Source organism: Bufo bufo, chromosome 2 (genome assembly GCF_905171765.1).
Source record: "Bufo bufo chromosome 2, aBufBuf1.1, whole genome shotgun sequence".
Classification (NCBI taxonomy): domain Eukaryota; kingdom Metazoa; phylum Chordata; class Amphibia; order Anura; family Bufonidae; genus Bufo; species Bufo bufo.
The window spans coordinates 442,844,033-442,864,194 of record NC_053390.1 but is presented as its reverse complement, the minus strand read 5'-3'; positions in this window follow the sequence as shown (position 1 = coordinate 442,864,194).

Sequence of the window (20,162 nt, the reverse complement as noted above, 5' to 3'; positions counted from 1 at the left end):
ATTGTGTGCACGTTCCCTTTAAGTGGTGTTTTCACTTCCCTGGTGTTGGAAGGGTTAATCCCCTTCCTAGTGTGTGTGATCACTGGGTGTGTCCGACTGTGGGGTGTGGCTTCTTGGCCTATAAAGCCTCACTGCTTTTGCAGGCCTTCAGGTTGCTTCAGCCATGCTTAGCTGAGAGCAGCCTCATGTATTTATTACCTGCCAGTAAGAGCCACCCCTGTGGTCATAAACCTTAATGTCATAACCATATTGTGCTTTAGTTATTTCCAGTTATGTGTGATGTCCGTGTGATGTTTTATATGTGATTTTGTGCAGCTATGGATCTGGGTCCCTGTGTAGGGATGCGCTTGTGATCTGCACCCTGCTAACACAGGGATCCAGTCAGCAAGGCTGTGGCAGGTAGGTGGAACTCTTTGTTCACCTGCCATATCCATAGAGCTGTTTATGTCTCCCCTTTTCCTGCAGCTTGGCCGTTGAGACTCCTGCTCCTCCGTGTCTAGGAGGAGTGGGCTTGTCTTACTTAGCTCCTAGGTGAGGGTCATCTTGAGGGCTAGCAGGGACTTTTAGGTTCCGGAGCATGGGCCCTCCTACCATCAAGGTTGGCTCATGTAGCTAGGAGCCAGGGTCAGGTTAGGGATGCGTTTAGGAGGTGACCTGCTCCCTAATCCTGTCTTCATGGCCAAGCAGCCGTAACACCACCGGGCTCCACACGGCTGAGGATTTCCCCCATCCTCAGCCGTGACAGTATGACCACAGTCGCTTCTTACGTGGCGCTCCCTCGAAAGAGGGTAAAGCATGCACTGCTGTCTACGGATGGGGTGCATGCGCGTTCTCCGGAGGGAGAGCGTTATGGGGCTTTCACCATTTATGGCGCGGTGAGTGGCATTCCAGCTCACCGTTGTCCGTGTTGGTGTCCCCTTTTTGTTTGTCTTTCCCCTCCCCCCTCCCATTGTTTCTTATGCCTCACCAACTTTCCCCTTTTGTTGTTGGGAGGGGCTTTGAGGGGTGGGAGTATGCATCCCTCGAAAGAGAGTGAAGCATGTACCGCCCTCTGCGGAAGGGTTACATGCGCGCTCTTCGGAGGGAGAGCGTTCTGGGGGTTTCGCCTTTGACGGCGCGGTGAGTGGCGTTTCCCCGCCTTCCCTTCACCGTTGCCTCGTTTGGCGTCCCCCTGATTTTATAGCACTAGGGTGTTTGTTTGGTGTGCGAGTTGCACACCTTCGAAAGAGGGTGCAGCATGCAGTGCCATATCCTTGTGGCCTGCATGCGCGTTCTCCGGAGGGAGAGCGTTCCTGGGGGTTCTCCGTTAACGGCACGGTTGGTGGCTTATTCCCCGCCACCTTACCTTCCGTGTCCGTGTTGGGGATCCCTCGTCCCTCTCCATGTTCCCATCTCTGGTCGTTTGCTGGCAGCACTCCGTAGGTGGTCCGGCTGCTTGCTGGTTAGGAGTGTCTGCTGGCAGCGACTGGAGTGGGGACGTGAGTGGAGAGTCCCCTCGTCCATCTCTCAGTGGTTCTTTTCTCTTTGTTGCTGGTGCGGGCTGCAGTCCTCGTCGGACTGGCTAGTGTGAGCCGGGAGAGGATGCAGCTGACAGCGACCCCTTTTTAGAACCGGCACTGAGAGTGGACGTCCCCTTCTCCTATCCCCTTGTCTGAGTCCCTCACGTGTCTTTTTTTGGTGGGGGGGCTTTGAGGGGTGGGAGTGTCACGGCCATGGCTATGACCGTGACTCCTGAACCGCATGCGGTTGTCAGCGGTTTTCATTGGTGTTCAATCACAGGTGAGGGCTGTGGTATTGGCCTCACCTGTGGTTGCCGCTGGCAACAGTATGTATGTGGCAGCGTAGCAGGCTGAGCTGTGCCATGCAGCTCGCTACGCTGCGCATGCGGTTTTGTGTGTGATGTGTGGATGTGTGCACTGTGTTTTATGTTATTGTGTGCACGTTCCCTTTAAGTGGTGTTTTCCCTTCCCTGGTGTTGGAAGGGTTAATCCCCTTCCTAGTGTGTGTGATCACTGGGTGTGTCCGACTGTGGGGTGTGGCTTCTTGGCCTATAAAGCCTCACTGCTTTTGCAGGCCTTCAGGTTGCTTCAGCCATGCTTAGCTGAGAGCAGCCTCATGTATTTATTACCTGCCAGTAAGAGCCACCCCTGTGGTCATAAACCTTAATGTCATAACCATATTGTGCTTTAGTTATTTCCAGTTATGTGTGATGTCCGTGTGATGTTTTATATGTGATTTTGTGCAGCTATGGATCTGGGTCCCTGTGTGGGGATGCGCTTGTGATCTGCACCCTGCTAACACAGGGATCCAGTCAGCAAGGCTGTGGCAGGTAGGTGGAACTCCTTGTTCACCTGCCATATCCATAGAGCTGTTTATGTCTCCCCTTTTCCTGCAGCTTGGCCGTTGAGACTCCTGCTCCTCCGTGTCTAGGAGGAGTGGGCTTGTCTTACTTAGCTCCTAGGTGAGGGTCATCTTGAGGGCTAGCAGGGACTTTTAGGTTCCGGAGCATGGGCCCTCCTACCATCAAGGTTGGCCCATGCAGCTAGGAGCTAGGGTCAGGTTAGGGATGCCTTAGGAGGTGACCTGCTCCCTAATCCTGTCCTCATGGCCAAGCAGCCGAAACATCATCGGGCTCCACACGGCTGAGGATTTCCCCCATCCTCAGCCGTGACAGTAGGGTAGTCCAGAGTAGGGCTCTCCACTTCCAAGGCGCAAGAAGTGACTGTTCTATTGAGACCCATAAGGGGTGTGTCTCAGGTTTCAAATGCGTCAGGAAAAGTTGAGCTAGTCTAGCTGCTTTATAGTATTTTATGAAGTCGGGTACTGAAAGACCCCCCCTGTGTTTTATGTCGACACATAGTAGCCCGAGCGATACGGGCACGTTTATTGCCCCAAATTAATTTCATTACATCCTTTTGTAGGTCATGGAGATCCCGACTCGGGACTTGTAATGGTATAGTACGGAAAAGATACAGGAGCTTAGGCAGGACTACCATTCTTATTATGTGTATCCTACCTATCCATGATATAGGTAACGTGCTCCAGGTTTTAAGATAGTCTCTAATCGCTCGGTATAGGGGAGTATAGTTCAACTTATACATCATGTGAGGATGGGTGGGCACTACAGTACCCAAATATGGGATATGGTTAGGTAAATATTGGAACTGGAAGTTTTGTAAAAGGAGTGACTTTAGTGATGGGGAGGCATTGCATAACATAAGCTATGATTTTAGATGATTGACATGAAGCCCAGAAGCTTCTGAAAAGGATTTCAGGATTTGTAAAAGGTTTGGTAGGGAAACAAGAGGGTTTGTAAGGGATAAGAGGAGGTCATCTGCAAACAGGCTCAGCTTGTGTTCCGTGTTTCCTACTCTGATCCCCGTAACATTCTGGTCATTCCTGATATAGATGGCAAGGGGTTCCATTGCTAAAGAAAAGAGAGTCGGGGAGAGAGGGCACCCCTGACGTGTACCCCTGAGTATTTGGATGGGAGCAGGGTTCATGGACGGAAGCTTAAGATAGGCAACCGGAGTGGAATAAAGGGCCCTGACTGCCTGAACAAATGGACCTCTAATACCCATAGACTGAAGGACTTGATGTAGATAATCCCATGTGACAGAATCAAAAGCCTTTTCTATGTCGAGAGCCAGGACAGCTAACGGAGTGGTCTGTTTATTTGCGACCTGGATCAGATTAAGGCTTTTTCGGATGTTATCAGGGGCTTCCCTACCTGGAATAAATCCTACCTGGTCTTTATCAATCAGATTAGGGAGAAGATTATTGAGTCATCGGGCAAGGATGGATGTGAGAATTTTTGTATCCAGGTTCAATAATGAAATCGGCCTATAATTAGACTGAGATAGGTGATCTTTCTTGGGTTTGGGAATGACCGTAATGTTGGCAGCTAGGAAGTCGGGGTGAGGGGTATTACCTTGCATTATATGGTTACAAAATTTGGTGATATGGGGGGTCAACAGGGAAGCAAATTTTCTATAGTAGAGGGCCGATAGGCTGTCTGGGCCAGGTGCTTTACCCAATTTTAAGGCCTTAATTGTGAGTTCCACTTCCTCGTTTACTATTGCTTTGCTAAGTCATTCACTGCTTCGGGGGGTAACTGTGGTAACCTAATAGAATTCAAGAAGTTGCTATCCACTTGTCCCTGTCTACTCCCCGGCTTAGCATAAAGTTGTTGATAAAATGCGTGAAAGGTTTGGTATACGGTTTCTGGGTTGGAGGATACCTGTCCTGAACTTGAGCGAATCTGAAACACCTGATAAATTTTTTGTCTAGCTTTAAGTTGACGGGCCAACATCTTGTCAGGTTTGTTAGCGTATTTATAGTAGTAGGATGCGGTCCAACATAAAGCTTTTTCTGTATGATTCATGAGAATCATGTTTATTTGCAGTTTGGTGTTTTTTATTTCTCTAAGCAGGTACAGTGAGGGAGCTCTTTGATGGGCTCTTACTAGTCTACTAAGTTTAGACTCAAAGTTTAGTAGGGTAGCATGTCTCTCTTTTTTTTTTTAAGTGAGGTTTCCTTGATAATTTGACCCCTCATGAAAGCTTTGTGAGAGAGCCAGACCACAACAGGGTCAATATCTGGGTCAGTGTTTTCCAGGAAAAATTGCTTTAACCCCCTCAGCCCCTATAGCTTAAACACCCTTAATGACCAGGCCACTTTTTACACTTCTGACCTACAGTACTTTTACCGTTTATTGCTCGGTCATGCAACTTACCACCCAAATGAATTTTACCTCCTTTTCTTCTTACTAATAGAGCTTTAATTTAGTGGTATTTCATTGCTGCTGACATTTTAACTTTTTTTGTTATTAATCGAAATTTAACGATTTTTTTGCAAAAAAATGACATTTTTCACTTTCAGTTGTAAAATTTTGCAAAAAAAACGAGATCCATATATACATTTTTCTCTAAATTTATTGTTCTACATGTCTTTGATAAAAAAAAAATGTTTGGGTAAAAAAAAAATGGTTTGGGTAAAAGTTATAGCGTTTACAAACTATGGTACAAAAATGTGAATTTCCGCTTTTTGAAGCAGCTCTGACTTTCTGAGCACCTGTCATGTTTCCTGAGGTTCTACAATGGCCAGACAGTACAAACACCCCACAAATGACCCCATTTCGGAAAGTAGACACCCTAAGGTATTCGCTGATGGGCATAGTGAGTTCATAGAACTTTTTATTTTTTCTCACAAGTTAGCGGAAAATGATGATTTTTTTCTTTATTTTTTTTTTCTTACAAAGTCTCATATTCCACTAACTTGTGACAAAAAATAAAAACTTCTATGAACTCACTATGCCCATCAGCGAATACCTTGGGGTGTCTTCTTTCCAAAATAGGGTCACTTGTGGGGTAGTTATACTGCCCTGGCATTCTAGGGGCCCAAATGTGTGGTAAGTAGTTTGAAATCAAAATCTGTAAAAAATGGCCGGTGAAATCCGAAAGGTGCTCTTTGGAATGTGGGCCCCTTTGCCCACCTAGGCTGCAAAAAAGTGTCACACATGTGGTATCTCCGTACTCAGGAGAAGTTGGGCAATGTGTTTTGGGGTGTTATTTTACATATACCCATGCTGGGTGAGATAAATATCTTGGTCAAATGCCAACTTTGTATAAAAAAAATGGGAAAAGTTGTTTTTGCCAAGATATTTCTCTCACCCAGCATGGGTATATGTAAAATGACACCCCAAAACACATTCCCTAACTTCTTCTGAGTACGGCGATACCACATGTGTGACACTTTTTTGCAGCCTAGGTGGGCAAAGGGGCCCACATTCCAAAGAGCACCTTTCGGATTTCACCGGCCATTTTTTGCAGATTTTGATTTCAAACTACTTACCACACATTAGGGCCCCTAGAATGCCAGGGCAGTATAACTACCCCACAAGTGACCCCATTTTGGAAAGAAGACACCCCAAGGTATTCCGTGAGGGGCATGGCGAGTTCCTAGAATTTTTATTTTTTGTCACAAGTTAGCGGAAAATGAGGATTTTTCTTTTTTCTTTTTTTTTCTTACAAAGTCTCATATTCCACTAACTTGTGACAAAAAAGAAAAAATTCCATGAACTCACTATGCCCATCACGAAATACCTGGGGGTGTCTTCTTTCCAAAATGGGGTCACTTGTGGGGTAGTTATACTGCCCTGGCATTTTAGGGGCCCGAATGCGTGAGAAGTAGTTTGAAATCAAAATCTGTAAAAAATGGCCGGTGAAATCCGAAAGGTGCTCTTTGGAATGTGGGCCCCTTTGCCCACCTAGGCTGCAAAAAAGTGTCACACATCTGGTATCCCCGTACTCAGGAGAAGTTGGGCAATGTGTTTTGGGGTGTCATTTTACATATACCCATGCTGGGTGAGATAAATATCTAGGTCAAATGCCAACTTTGTTTAAAAAAATGGGAAAAGTTGTCTTTTGCCAAGATATTTCTCTCACCCAGCATGGGTATATGTAAAAAGACACCCCAAAACACATTGCCCAACTTCTCCTGAGTACGGGGATACCAGATGTGTGACACTTTTTTGCAGCCTAGGTGTGCAAAGGGGCCCACATTCCTTTTATGAGGGCATTTTTAGACATTTGGATCCCAGACTTCTTCTCACGCTTTAGGGCCCCTAAAAAGCCAGGGCAGTATAAATACCCCACATGTGACCCCATTTTGGAAAGAAGACACCCCAAGGTATTCAATGAGGGGCATGGCGAGTTCATAGAAAAAAAATTTTTTTGGCACAAGTTAGCGGAAATTGATTTTTTTTTTTTTTTTTCTCACAAAGTCTCCCTTTCCGCTAACTTGGGACAAAAATTTCAATCTTTCATGGACTCAATATGCCCCTCAGCGAATACCTTGGGGTGTCTTCTGTCCGAAATGGGGTCACATGTGGGGTATTTATACTGCCCTGGCATTCTAGGAGCCCTGAAGCGTGAGAAGAAGTCTGGAATATAAATGTCTAAAAAATTTTACGCATTTGGATTCCCGTGAGGGGTATGGTGAGTTCATGTGAGATTTTATTTTTTGACACAAGTTAGTGGAATATGAGACTTTGTAAGAAAAATAAAAATTAATTTCCGCTAACTTGGGCCAAAAAAATGTCTGAATGGAGCCTTACAGGGGGGTGATCAATGACAGGGGGGTGATCAATGACAGGGGGGTGATCAGGGAGTCTATATGGGGTGATGGATCACCCCCCTGTCATTGATCACCCCCCTGTAAGGCTCCATTCAGACGTCCGTATGTGTTTTGTGGATCCGATCCATGTATTAGTGGATCGGTAAAAATCATACGGACATCTGTATGCAGCCTTACAGGGGGGTGATCAATGACAGGGGGGTGATCAATGACAGGGGGGTGATCAGGGAGTCTATATGGGGTGATCAGGGGTGATCAGGGGTTAATAAGTGACAGGGGGGGGTGTAGTGTAGTGATGTTTGGTGCTACTTTACTGAGCTACCTGCGTCCTCTGGTGGTCGATCCAAACAAAAGGGACCACCAGAGGACCAGGTAGCAGGTATATTAGACGCTGTTATCAAAACAGCGTCTAATATACCTGTTAGGGGTTAAAAAAATCGAATCTCCAGCCTGCCAGCGAACGATCGCCGCTGGCAGGCTGGAGATCCACTCGCTTACCTTCCGATCCTGTGAACGCGCGCGCCTGTGTGCGCGCGTTCACAGGAAATCTCGCGTCTCGCGAGATGACGCATATATGCGTGACTCTGCGCAGGGCTGCCGCCTCCGGAACGCGATCCTGCGGTCCGGAGGCGGTTAAAGGGCTTCTATCACCCCACTAAAGTCATATTTTTTTTTTGGGCTAGTTAAATTCCTTATACTGCGATATATGAAAATATAATGGTCTTACTTACTTTCCTTCAGCTGTTTCTTATAAAAACAAACTTTTATAATATGTAAATTAGGTCTCTACCAGCAAGTAGGGCGTCTACTTGCTGGTAGCCGCCGCAAAAAACCGCCCCCTCGTCGAGTTGATTGACAAGGCCAGCCGCGATCTCCTCCTCCGGCCGGCCCTGTCAACATTTCAAAAATCGCGCGCCTGTGTGAGAAGTGATCCATCAAGGGATTTATTACAAAGTTGAAGTCCCCTGCCCATATTAGCTCATCATACTGTAGTGCTTCAAGTATGTGGTACATTTGAGTGAAAAAGGTAATCGGATCTTCAGTTGGAGCATACACATTCACTATACATAATATTTTCCCCTCAAATTCACCTAGTAAGATAACATAGCGCCCCTCATAGTCAGAGATATGATTAGTGATCTGGAACGGAAAGGAATTCCGCAAAAGAGTGACAACTCCCCTACTTTTAGTGCGAAACGTGGAGGAGAAAAATCTGGAGTAACGGGGATGGAAGAATTTGGGATGGGAGGTAGGTGTAAAATGCGTTTCCTGTATACATATTATATCTGGGTTATGTCTAAGATAGGATGTAATGGCCGTTTTGCGTTTCCTCAGGGAATTCAAACCCCGTACATTGTGAGATAACAACTTACACATGATTCCAGTAGTATATAGTGAAGCTTAGCATATCAAATTGTATAGACCACATAATGTAGTTAACGGTGAGAGTAGGGATCTCCATAAAGACAATTAAACTGACAAACATAAATTACAATAAATCTAACAATGCTGTTAGACAGCAGGAATGGCTGTGCCCAATATGGCCAGCAAAAATAAGTGGGCCAGATGTGGGTATCAGGGGAATAATATCTATCCCTGGTTCCACAAGAAAAAGCCCAACAATGGTAGGCAACATGAAAATCCGATTCGCTGTGTCCCTATCGGATAACCTGAGCGATATTCGTGCAGGAGGCTATAATCAAAAAACACCAGGCTGCACGGGGGGCCCAGTGAGGGAAAGATCACTAGTGATAACATGACACGCTGGATTAGTGTCCCGTTCTTCCCTGGACATGGAGGTATAAGATCAGTGTCCCGGGGATTTACTCACTGATGAAGCGGTGGTGGGGACCCGAGTCCAGACTCTGGCCGGGCGCTGGGGCCTTGGAGGTGCAGTTGGTCTCTCCATGCGATCCACCCTTAATCCAGCCTGGTGCAACTTTTCAATCCCTTCATCTGGCGTATGAACTGTGTAAGAGCGAGAGTTCAGTTGAAAAGACAGGGCAAAGGGGAACTCCCATCTGTAGCGCACTTGCGCTTGTTGTAACGCCTGCATCACAGGCCTCATTTCCCTGCGCTTCCGAAACGTTGTGGGTGCTAAGTCCGCAAAAAGGTGCACCGCTGGTGGGAGATCAGGTAGGGCCGCCATATTTCTTGCGGCATTTAGTATCATGTCCCTCACCTCAGGGTGATGAAATTTCAGAACCACATCTCTAGGGGTGTCCGGGACGCGTGGTTTCCCCAGGGCCCTATGTATTCTGTCCATCCGCAACTGACTCGGTTGGGCCTGGGGCAGTAAAGCGGCAAACAGTGAGCCCATAGTGGTTGGGAGGTCCTGGAAGGACTTAGGTAAGCCCCGGATCCGCAGGTTCCCTTTCCTGGACCTGTTCTCAAAATCTTCAAGCTTCGATTCAAGTGCTTGTAATTGGAGAGAGTGCGCGTCAATGTCCTCCCTGTCGGCGCCTATGGCGTCAGATAGTTCGTCCGCTTTGGACTCCAGGTCCGAGACCCTGTTCCCCAAATCATTTATCTGGCAGGAGAATTCTGCAACCGCCTGGGAAAGTTCGGTTCTAAAGAGGTTTGCTATATTAGCATACAGATCTGCCTGACCTGTTTGTTAAGTTGCCGCGTCCGCGCGGGGTTCGCTCTCAGTAGAGGAGGCTGGGCTTGCTGGGGACATTGCCTTATCCGCCATGATGGAATGCCTCGTGCTCCCTAAGATCTCCGGAATGGTCTGCGATGCAGCCGGTGTTCCAGGAATTTTAGCTCCCCTCTTGCCTCGGGCAGCCTTCTGTGACCCCTGCATGAGTGCTCAGGGCTTGTGGAGCTGATTAAACGGCGCTGATGTAGGGAAATTGTTAGCGGTCGGAGCGGAGCTCACAGAGCCATGTCTTTCCTGCAAGCCGCGTGCATGCGCCCTCATTTGAGCATATTTTAAGACTTTTTTTTCTTTAAGAGAAAACACCTGAAAAAAATTGCATACATAGAGAATTACATTACATAGAGAATGCTCCAGTTTGAAGAACTGCCATAGGACATATGTGGTGACGTATACAGAGTACCGACATCAACAAGTTGCCACTTTTATCACATAATTTAAATAGATAGGAGAAGATTTTTTAAACTAAAAGTTAAACTGTCTTTATTGCCCATAGCAACCAACCATAGCGCAGCTTTCAATTCATATACAGTGGGATGCGAAAGTTTGGGCAACCTTGTTAATCGTCATGATTTTCCTGTATAAATCGTTGATTGTTACGATAAAAAATGTCAGTTAAATATATCATATAGGAGACACACACAGTGATATTTGAGAAGTGAAATGAAGTTTATTGGATTTACAGAAAGTGTGCTATAATTGTTTAAACAAAATTAGGCATGTGCATAAATTTGGGCACTGTTGTCATTTTATGGATTCCAAAACCTTTAGAACTAATTATTGGAACTCAAATTGGCTTGGTAAGCTCAGTGACCCCTGACCTACATACACAGGTGAATCCAATTATGAGAAAGAGTATTTAAGGGGGTCAATTGTAAGTTTCCCTCCTCTTTTAATTTTCTCTGAAGAGTAGCAACATGGGGGTCTCAAAACAACTCTCAAATGACCTGAAGACAAAGATTGTTCACCATCATGGTTTAGGGGAAGGATACAGAAATCTGTCTCAGAGATTTCAGCTGTCTGTTTCCACAGTTAGGAACATATTGAGGAAATGGAAGACCACAGGCTCAGTTCAAGTTAAGGCTCGAAGTGGCAGACCAAGAAAAATCTCGGATAGACAGAAGCGACGAATGGTGAGAACAGTCAGAGTCAATCCACAGACCAGCACCAAAGACCTACAACATCATCTTGCTGCAGATGGAGTCACTGTGCATCGTTCAACCATTTGGCGCACTTTACACAAGGAGATGCTGTATGCGAGAGTGATGCAGAGGAAGCCTTTTCTCCGCCCACAGCACAAAAAGTGCCGCTTGAGGTGGGATAAAGCACATTTGGACAAGCCAGCTTCATTTTGGAATAAGGTGCTGTGGACTGATGAAACTAAAATTTAGTTATTTGGCCATAACAATGGGCGTTATGCATGGAGGAAAAAGAACACAGCATTCCAAGAAAAACACCTGCTACCTACAGTAAAATATGGTGGTGGTTCCATCATGCTGTGGGGCTGTGTGGCCAGTGCAGGGACTGGGAATCTTGTCAAAGTTGAGAGACGCATGGATTCCACTCAGTATCAGCAGATTCTGGAGACCAATGTCCAGGAATCAGTGACAAAGCTGAAGCTGCGTCGGGGCCGGATCTTTCAACAAGACAACGACCCTAAACACTGCTCAAAATCCACTAAGGCATTTATGCAGGGGAACAAGTACAACGTTCTGGAATGGCCATCTCAGTCCCCAGACCTGAATATAATAAAAAATCTGTGGTGTGACTTAAAGAGAGCTGTGCATGCTCGGAAGCCATCAAACCTGAATGAACTAAAGATGTTTTGTAAAGAGGAATGGTCCAAAATACCTTCAACCAGAATCCAGACTCTCATTGGAACCTACAGGAAGCGTTTAGAGGCTGTAATTTCTGCAAAAGGAGGATCTACTAAATATTGATTTCATTTCTTTTTTGTGGTGCCCAAATTTATGCACCTGCCTAATTTTGTTTAATTAATTATAGCACACTTTCTGTAAATCCAATAAACTTAATTTCACTTCTCAAATATCACTGTGTGTGTCTCCTATATGATATATTTAACTGACATTTTTTATCGTAACAACCAACGATTTATACAGGAAAATCATGACGATTAACAAGGTTGCCCAAACTTTCGCATCCCACTGTAGTGCCCTTGATAAAAATGAAAGTTGTACTGTGATTTGTTGCTATGAGAAACAATGACAGTTTTATATTTAGTCAGTTTCATAAAGCTGCCCCATAATGTAGGTGAGATGCACAAATACAGCTTATTAACCAGTTAGGTAGATATTTCCTACTAACATAAATTAGCATGAAAATTGGCATTGGGGGTCTTTTTACCAGTGTGTCACAGTATACACTGTACGGGACTTAGGGCTCATGCACACGAATGTATTTTATTTCCGTGTCTGTTACGTTATTTTTTTTGCGGACCGTATGTGGAACCAATTTCAATGGGTCAGCAAAAAAAAACGGAAGTTACTCTGCGTGCATTCCGTTTCCATATGTCCGTATGACTGTTCCGCAAAAAAATAGAACATGTCCTATTATTGTCCGCATACATATTTTTGCGGATCCGTTTTTGTGGACCACAAAATACATACGGTCATGTACATGAGCCCTAAAATACTGGTTGATGTCAAGGTTATGTATTTTATTGTTTAGGGACATTGCTTTGGCTTTTATTTATGTATTGTGCTGTCAATGCTCATTGTACTCTTGATTTCTAAAGTCGTAGAATAACTTCTTTAATGTAAAGGCTTTTTCTGAGATTAGCAAAAATTGTGGCACATGAAGGGGGTGGGGTAAAATAACAAAATAAGGGCCCATTCACACGACCATTAATTAGCTGCAGGGGTCAACTGTTCATAACACTAGAGCCACAGCCCTATAAGCACTATAAGACTGATGAGGAGTACTGGAACAGCAGGTGATTCAGCAGGTACATTAAAGGGGTTGTCTCCCGAAAAATATTCTACACTTTTCAAACCAGCACCTGGATCTGAATACTTCTGTAATTGCATGTACCGTATATAAAAGTGGGGGAAAAGTGCCCCTGTGTCTTATGGGGCGAATGTTGGCAATTCACATCGCCGTCTGCGATGTATTAGTGAGGAGGGAGGAGGGTCTGTAGTAGGCGGGGAGAGCGGTGGGGCCGTGCAGGCACTGTACTCTGGCCCGCCACTCAGTATGTACTGTATACGTAGTGTTAATCATCATATCTAAACTGCGCTCCCCCTGCTCCCCATGTGTACCGTACTTACCGGTACACATGTCACGCTCCTGTAGTAAGCACTAGCAGCTAGCAGGCAGGCCGGGCGGCCGTAACTCACTGAGGTCACGTGCCTGCTCCGCCTACTTTATGAATGAAGCAGGCGGAGCAGGCACGTGACCTCAGTGAGTTACGGCCGCCCGGCCTGCCTGCTAGCTGCTAGTGCTTACTACAGGAGCGTGACATGTGTACCGGTAAGTATGGTACACAGGGGGAGCGCAGTTTAGATATCATGATTAACACTACGTATACAGTACATACTGAGCGGCGGGGCCAGAGTACAGTGCCTGCATGGCCCCGCCGCTCTCCCCGCCTACTACAATCCCTCCTTAGGGATCTGTGGATGGGATAATGATGGGGGGGGGGCTGTGGATGGCATTATGATAGGGGGATCTGTGGATGGGACTGTTATGGGGGGATCTGTGGATGACACATATAGCAGTGTCATCCACAGATCCACTACCCCATAACAGTGCCATCCACAGATCCCCCCACCATCATAATGCCATCCACAGATCCCCCCACCATCATAATGCCATCCACAGATCCCCCCACCATCATAATGCCATCCACAGATCCCCCCCACCATCCTAATGCCATCCACAGCTCCCCCCCATAACAGTGCCATCCACAGATCCCCCACATAACAGTGCCATCCACAAATCCCCCACCCCATAACAGTCATCCACAGATCCCCCATAATACTGTCATACACAGACCGCCATTAGTTCAAACCCACTAAAAGCTCACCTTTTGGTTAAAAATTTATTTTTCTTATTTTCCTCCTCAAAAACCTAGGTGCGTCTTATGGGCCGGTGCGTCTTATAGGGCGAAAAATACGGTAATTAAAAATGTAGTGTAGCCACTAGTTCTTCACTGAAATGTATCTGTATAGCGCCACCTGCTGTTTTCTCTTTTTGTGATTTCTGTGTCCTGCTCACTAAGATGGAAGCACATGTCCAGTTCCATTCTTCAACTGACACCAGCTATAGTAGAAAGGATAAGCCTCCTGAGTAGTGTTGAGCGAATCGAAATCCAAATAGTGGATGTCAATCCAAATTTCAGGGAAAATTTGATTTGTTGTGAAGCCAAATTTTTTCGTGCTTCGTGGTAGCCAATCAATTTTGCCTGAAATGGCTGCAAAAAAGATTAAAAAAAAATCATACTTACCTCATCTGTTTGAGTCAGCCGCTGCCATCTTCATTGAAGATTCTGTGCGAAATCCTGTGCGCGGTGACGTATGACGTCACCATGTGCTCCGACATGGTGACATCATCATGGCCCGTAAGAGATTTTGCGCTGGATCTTCAATCAAGATGGTGGCGGCCGGCTCTTTGCGATCAAATGGATGAGGTAAGTATGATTTTATTTATTTTTTATGTTATACTTAAATATTAATGTCAGATGCCGCAATCAGCGATGAACACGGCATCTGAGGGGTACAATGACGTGTAGTAGTCGGTGTCAATCCACCCACTACTTACAAAGAAATGGGCTTCGTGACAAAGTAGTTAGTCACAAAGCAAATTTTTTGTAAAATTCGTTGAAGCAGCCAAATCAAATTTTCCAATACATTGCTCATTTCTACTCCTGAGAAAGCACCCACAGAATAGAGTACATACAAATTGTTTTGTGCTGCATAATGTTCTATTGTATTGTGCAGCATCAGAATAGTGTTCTATGGATCAGTCAGGGTTAACAGTCCTGATTATGCCCCTGTAGCTAGCTAAGGGCTCATGCACACAACAGTATTTTGCGTTCAGTATACTGGCTGTTTTTTGAGTTCAGTATGCGGTACATATACTGAACCATTCATTTCAATGGTTCAGCAAAAAAAACTGAAGTGTCTCCGTGTGCATTCCGTTTCAGTATTTCCGAATTTCCGTACTGTGAAAAGATAGAACATGTCCTATTCTTGTCCGCAAATCACTGTGCTTGACTCCATTCAAGGCAATAGGTCCGCAAAAAAAAGGAACACATACGGAAATGCATCCGTATGTCTTCCGTATCCGTTCTGTTTTTGTTGAACTATTGAAAATGTTATGCCCAGCCCAATTTTTTCTATGTAATTACTGTATACTGTATGTGGCATATGGAAAAACGGAACAGAAAAACGGAAAGAAAACAGAAACACAACAGAAACAAAAAACGGAACAACGGATCCATAAAAAATGGACTGCAAAACACTGAAAAAGCCATACGGTCGTTTGCATGAGCCCTAAGTCTGTTAGTCAGTTTTTAGCTACAGGTGGTGACTCCTCAGAGAACTAGACCTACATCCCAGAGAATCACATCTCTGTGAGATCCACAGAGATAAAACTATCTCTACACAGAACTCCAAAGAGAGAAATGAAGAACTAAAAGGTCCAGAATCTGCATAGCTGAGCAATAGAGTGAGTCAGTAATGTATGTGTTGTTTAAGGTTAATAAAGACTTTACTGCAGTAAAAGGGACATTGTAAATACACGCTTCCACAGTTAGACACAGTTTGACCAAGCGTATCTTAACTCTATAATTACAGACAGGTTTGCAAGAACCTTATTGCCAGCCTTAGATTCTGCAGAGATAGGCTTTGGGAAGATAGAAAGAAGATAGAGCAGGTGTACTACAGCCCAAACCTTGCTTATATCTATACATCGCTATCTGGGAAGATTTGCATTGTGAATTGTTATGAACTGTATTTTGATACCGTTGGATGTACTACAATTCTCATTCTGCACTCTAGTAAAGTTACTTTCTACAACTGGTTTTGTTATTGACCCAGCACCAGGTCCTGGCTAGAGATGGCCTTGTGGTTCGCCCGGCGGTCGTTTTGCGGCGAACTTTGCGTGTTTGCGATTCGGCGAACATGCGAACATATGGAGAAATTCGCGCCCGCCATATTCTTTTACATTATGAAGAACTTTGACCCATGACACATTCATCAGGTGGTACAGGACAGCCAATTGAGACATTTCAGCACATGGACATACCCCCTACCTTATAAATAAACCTGATCTGGACGCCATTTTACATTCAGTGTTTTGCCAGTGTAGGGAGAGGTTGCTGTGTGGAGCAGGGACAGGCTGTTAGGGACACCAAACGCTAGCTAATAGGGCCACAAAAGTCATTTTAAGGACTAGTATAGGTGTGATACACAGAGGGGTGCGATATACTTATACTTTTATAATGAGTCAAAAACACATAGATCCTTATAGTGATCACCTGGAAGTCAGGGGCCTAGGGGCTAGGGGCATACTAGGGCCATTTTTATGTAGGTTAAGGTTCCGGACTGGGTCTCTCTTATCAGAGCGGGTGGTCTGTGGTTAGGCTATCAGGGCCAGAATAGCACCCCCCTGTAGGGCAATACCACATCATCATCTAGCCCAGTGATAGATGGTTTTTGCTTTCCCTCCGGGATTCATGGATGTGCACTGGAACCCCCCGGATTGTGGTAGGACATATGGTTTCTGATTTGGTGCCACCGAGCACCTGATTTAGTGCCGCCGAGCACTTGTTATTGCCTACCATATCTATGCTTTTTGCTTAAAGGGGTTCTGCACTTTGTTTTAACTGATGATCTATCCTCTGGATAGATCATCAGCATCTGATCGGCGGGGGTCCGACACCCGGGACCCCCACCGATCAGCTGTTTGAGAAGGCAGCGGCGCTTCAGCAGCGCCGCGGCCTTCTCGCTGTTTACTGCTGTCCCAGTGACATCACGACTAGCATCAACTAGCGTGGGCGGGGCTAAGCTCTGTTCACTTGAATGGAGCTTAGCCCCGCCCACGCTAGTTGATACTAGTCGTGACATCACTGGGCCAGCGGTAAACAGTGAGAAGGCCATGCCGCTGCTGGAGCGGCGCTGCCTTCCCAAACAGCTGATCGGCGCGGGTCCTGGGTGTCAGACCCCAGCCGATCAGATGATGATCTATTCAGAGGATAGATCATCAGTTAAAACAAAGTACAGAACCCCTTTAACTTTAATAATTTTATTTATTTTCATTTTGATGGATATCTTTTCCATTCACACGTCCGCAAAATGAGTCTGCATCCGTTCTGCTATTTGGCAGAATGGGTGCAGACCCATTCACGTTCAATGGGGCTGGAATGTGCTGTCCGCATCCGCATTTGCGGATCCGCACTTCCGCATCTGTGCTTCCGTTTCTGCAAAAAAATAGAACATGTCCTATTCTTGTCCGCAATTGCAGACAAGATTAGGCATTTTCTATTATAGTGCCGGCGATGTGCAGTCCACAAATTGCGGAATGCACATTGCCAGTGTCCGTGTTTTGTGGATCCACAAAACACTTACGGATGTGTGAATGGACCCTCATAGTAAAATTATTAAAGGTTACGTTTTATCTTTATGTATATTCTAATACTTTACTGAGAGAGTAGTGGATGCATGGAATAGCCTTCCTGCAGAAGTGGTAGCTGCAAATACAGTGAAGGAGTTTAAGCATGCATGGGATAGGCATAAGGCCATCCTTCATATAAGATAGGGCCAGGGGGGCTATCCATAGTACTCAGTATATTGGGCAGACTAGATGGGCCAAATGGTTCTTATCTGCCGACACATTCTATGTTTCTATGTTTCTATGGATTGCCTTCCTTGTACAATGTTATAATATACTTTCTATGTTAGAAAGTATATTATAATGCATTTGTATTGTGAGGCAGTTGTGTGCGGTTCTGCAAGTATATAGAGGGACAAGCGTTATTAGAACAAATAATTTCTACTGGTGATATACCAGTCGCCCCCCAAAAAAACTGATTGAAGGGGGTTGTTATATACCAATATACTTTCTTTATAGTGCATTTGGGTACAGTATAGTGCATTTGCGCATGCACGTACGCGAAAAATATATTGCCGATATTTCGCATTGAAAAAAATAATAAATGGAGATCGCAAATTCGAATAATACATCTGGTATGTCACTGTCCATGTTGTGGGACTATTTGTGCACTTCTAGTAATTATTTCTTGGCTGCAAATATGAGCTGAAGGTTTTACAGGTTCGCCTGCCATTAAAATGAATGGGACCCGCTGCGAACTTGCGGTTTGCGAACATTTGATTGCGTTCGCGAACCGTCCCGGCAGATGTTCGTCCATCACTAGTCCTGGCCACAGCACCTACATCTCCTGCCTTGCACACATACAACACTGATAACTAGAGTTGAGTGGACACCTGGATGTTCGGGTTCGACGGGTTCAGCCGAACTTCACAAAAAAATTAGAGTTCGGGACCCAAACTTGACCCCGAACCCCATTTAAGTCAATGGGGACCCGAACTTTTGAGCACTAAAAGGGCTCTAAAAAAGTCATGGAAAGGGCTAGAGGGCTGCAAATGGCAGCAAAATGTGGTTAAGAGCATGGCAAGTGCTCTGCAAACAAATGTAGATAGGGAAATGACTTAAAATAACATAAAATACATTAAAACAAAATAATAATGTTGATCTAGGACAGTGCTTCTCAAATAGTGGGGCGCGCCCCCCAGGAGGGGCGCCAGGCTCCGTAAAGGGGGGCTCGTTCAGGGCCTGGAGCTGGGGGCCGGCAATAGCGGTGGGGTGGTGCGGTCACTGTACTATAGCCCCGCCCCACCGCTCCTCCCCAGTTATAGAATGTGTAAAATGAATAATGATTCTATTCATTAGGCCCCCTCTGTAGTAGAACATTCAATATATCCATCCTACTCAAAGGGCTGTTATCGTAATCCAGGCCGGCCGGGCAGACGAGCGGCAGCGTCACTGACTGACGTCACGTGCCTGCCTGGCATACTTTATGAATGAAGCAGGCGGCGCAGGCAGGTGACGTCAGTCAGTGACGCTGCCGCTCGTCTGCCCGGCCGGCCTGGATTACGATAACAGCCCTGTGAGTAGGATGGATATATTGAATGTTCTACTACAGAGGGGGCCTCATGAATAGAATCATTATTCATTTTACACATTCTATAACTGTACTGGAACGGCAATGGGGGGGGTCTGTGGATGGCACTGTTATGGGGTGGGGGGGGGGGGCTGTGGATGGCACTGTTATGGGCTGGGGGGCACTGTGGATGGCACTGTTATGGGGTGGGGGGGTCTGTGGATGGCACATATATAACAGTGCCAGCCACAGATCCCCCTGTAACAGTGCCAGCCACAGATCCCCCCCCCATAAGTGTCCGTCATCCACAGATCCCCCCATAAGTGTGTGTCCGTCATCCACAGATCCCCCCATAAGTGTGTGTCCGTCATCCACAGATCCCCCCATAAGTGTCCGTCATCCACAGATCCCCCCCATAAGTGTCCGTCATCCACAGATCCCCCCCATAAGTGTCCGTCATCCACAGATCCCCCCCATAAGTGTCCGTCATCCACAGATCCCCCCCATAAGTGTCCGTCATCCACAGATCCCCCCCATAAGTGTCCGTCATCCACAGATCCCCCCCATAAGTGTCCGTCATCCACAGATCCCCCCCATAAGTGTCCGTCATCCACAGATCCCCCCATAAGTGTCCGTCATCCACAGATCCCCCCCATAAGTGTCCGTCATCCACAGATCCCCCCCCATAAGTGTCTGTTATCCACAGCTCCCCATATATGTGTCTGTTATCCACAGATCCCCCCATAAGTGTCTGTTATCCACAGATCCCCCCATAAGTGTCTGTTATCCACAGATCCCCCCATAAGTGTCTGTTATCCACAGATCCCCCCATAAGTGTCTGTTATCCACAGATCCCCCCATAAGTGTCTGTTATCCACAGATCCCCCCATAAGTGTCTGTTATCCACAGATCCCCCCATAAGTGTCTGTTATCCACAGATCCCCCCATAAGTGTCCGTCATCCACAGATCCCCCCATAAGTGTCCGTCATCCACAAGCGGCGTCCCACGCGGCGTCGGTTGCCTAGCAACTCTACGGCTGGAGAGAGGGAACCCCCGGCCCCCGACAAATGATACTATTTACAGTCGCGCGGGGGGCGCGAAATGTTTTCTTCTTCCTAGGGGGGGCATGACAGAAAATAATTGAGAAGCACTGATCTAGGAGGACGAGGTCCATATGGAGTAGGAATTTGAGGAGGTGGTGGATGTGGCAGTGTAGGTGGAAG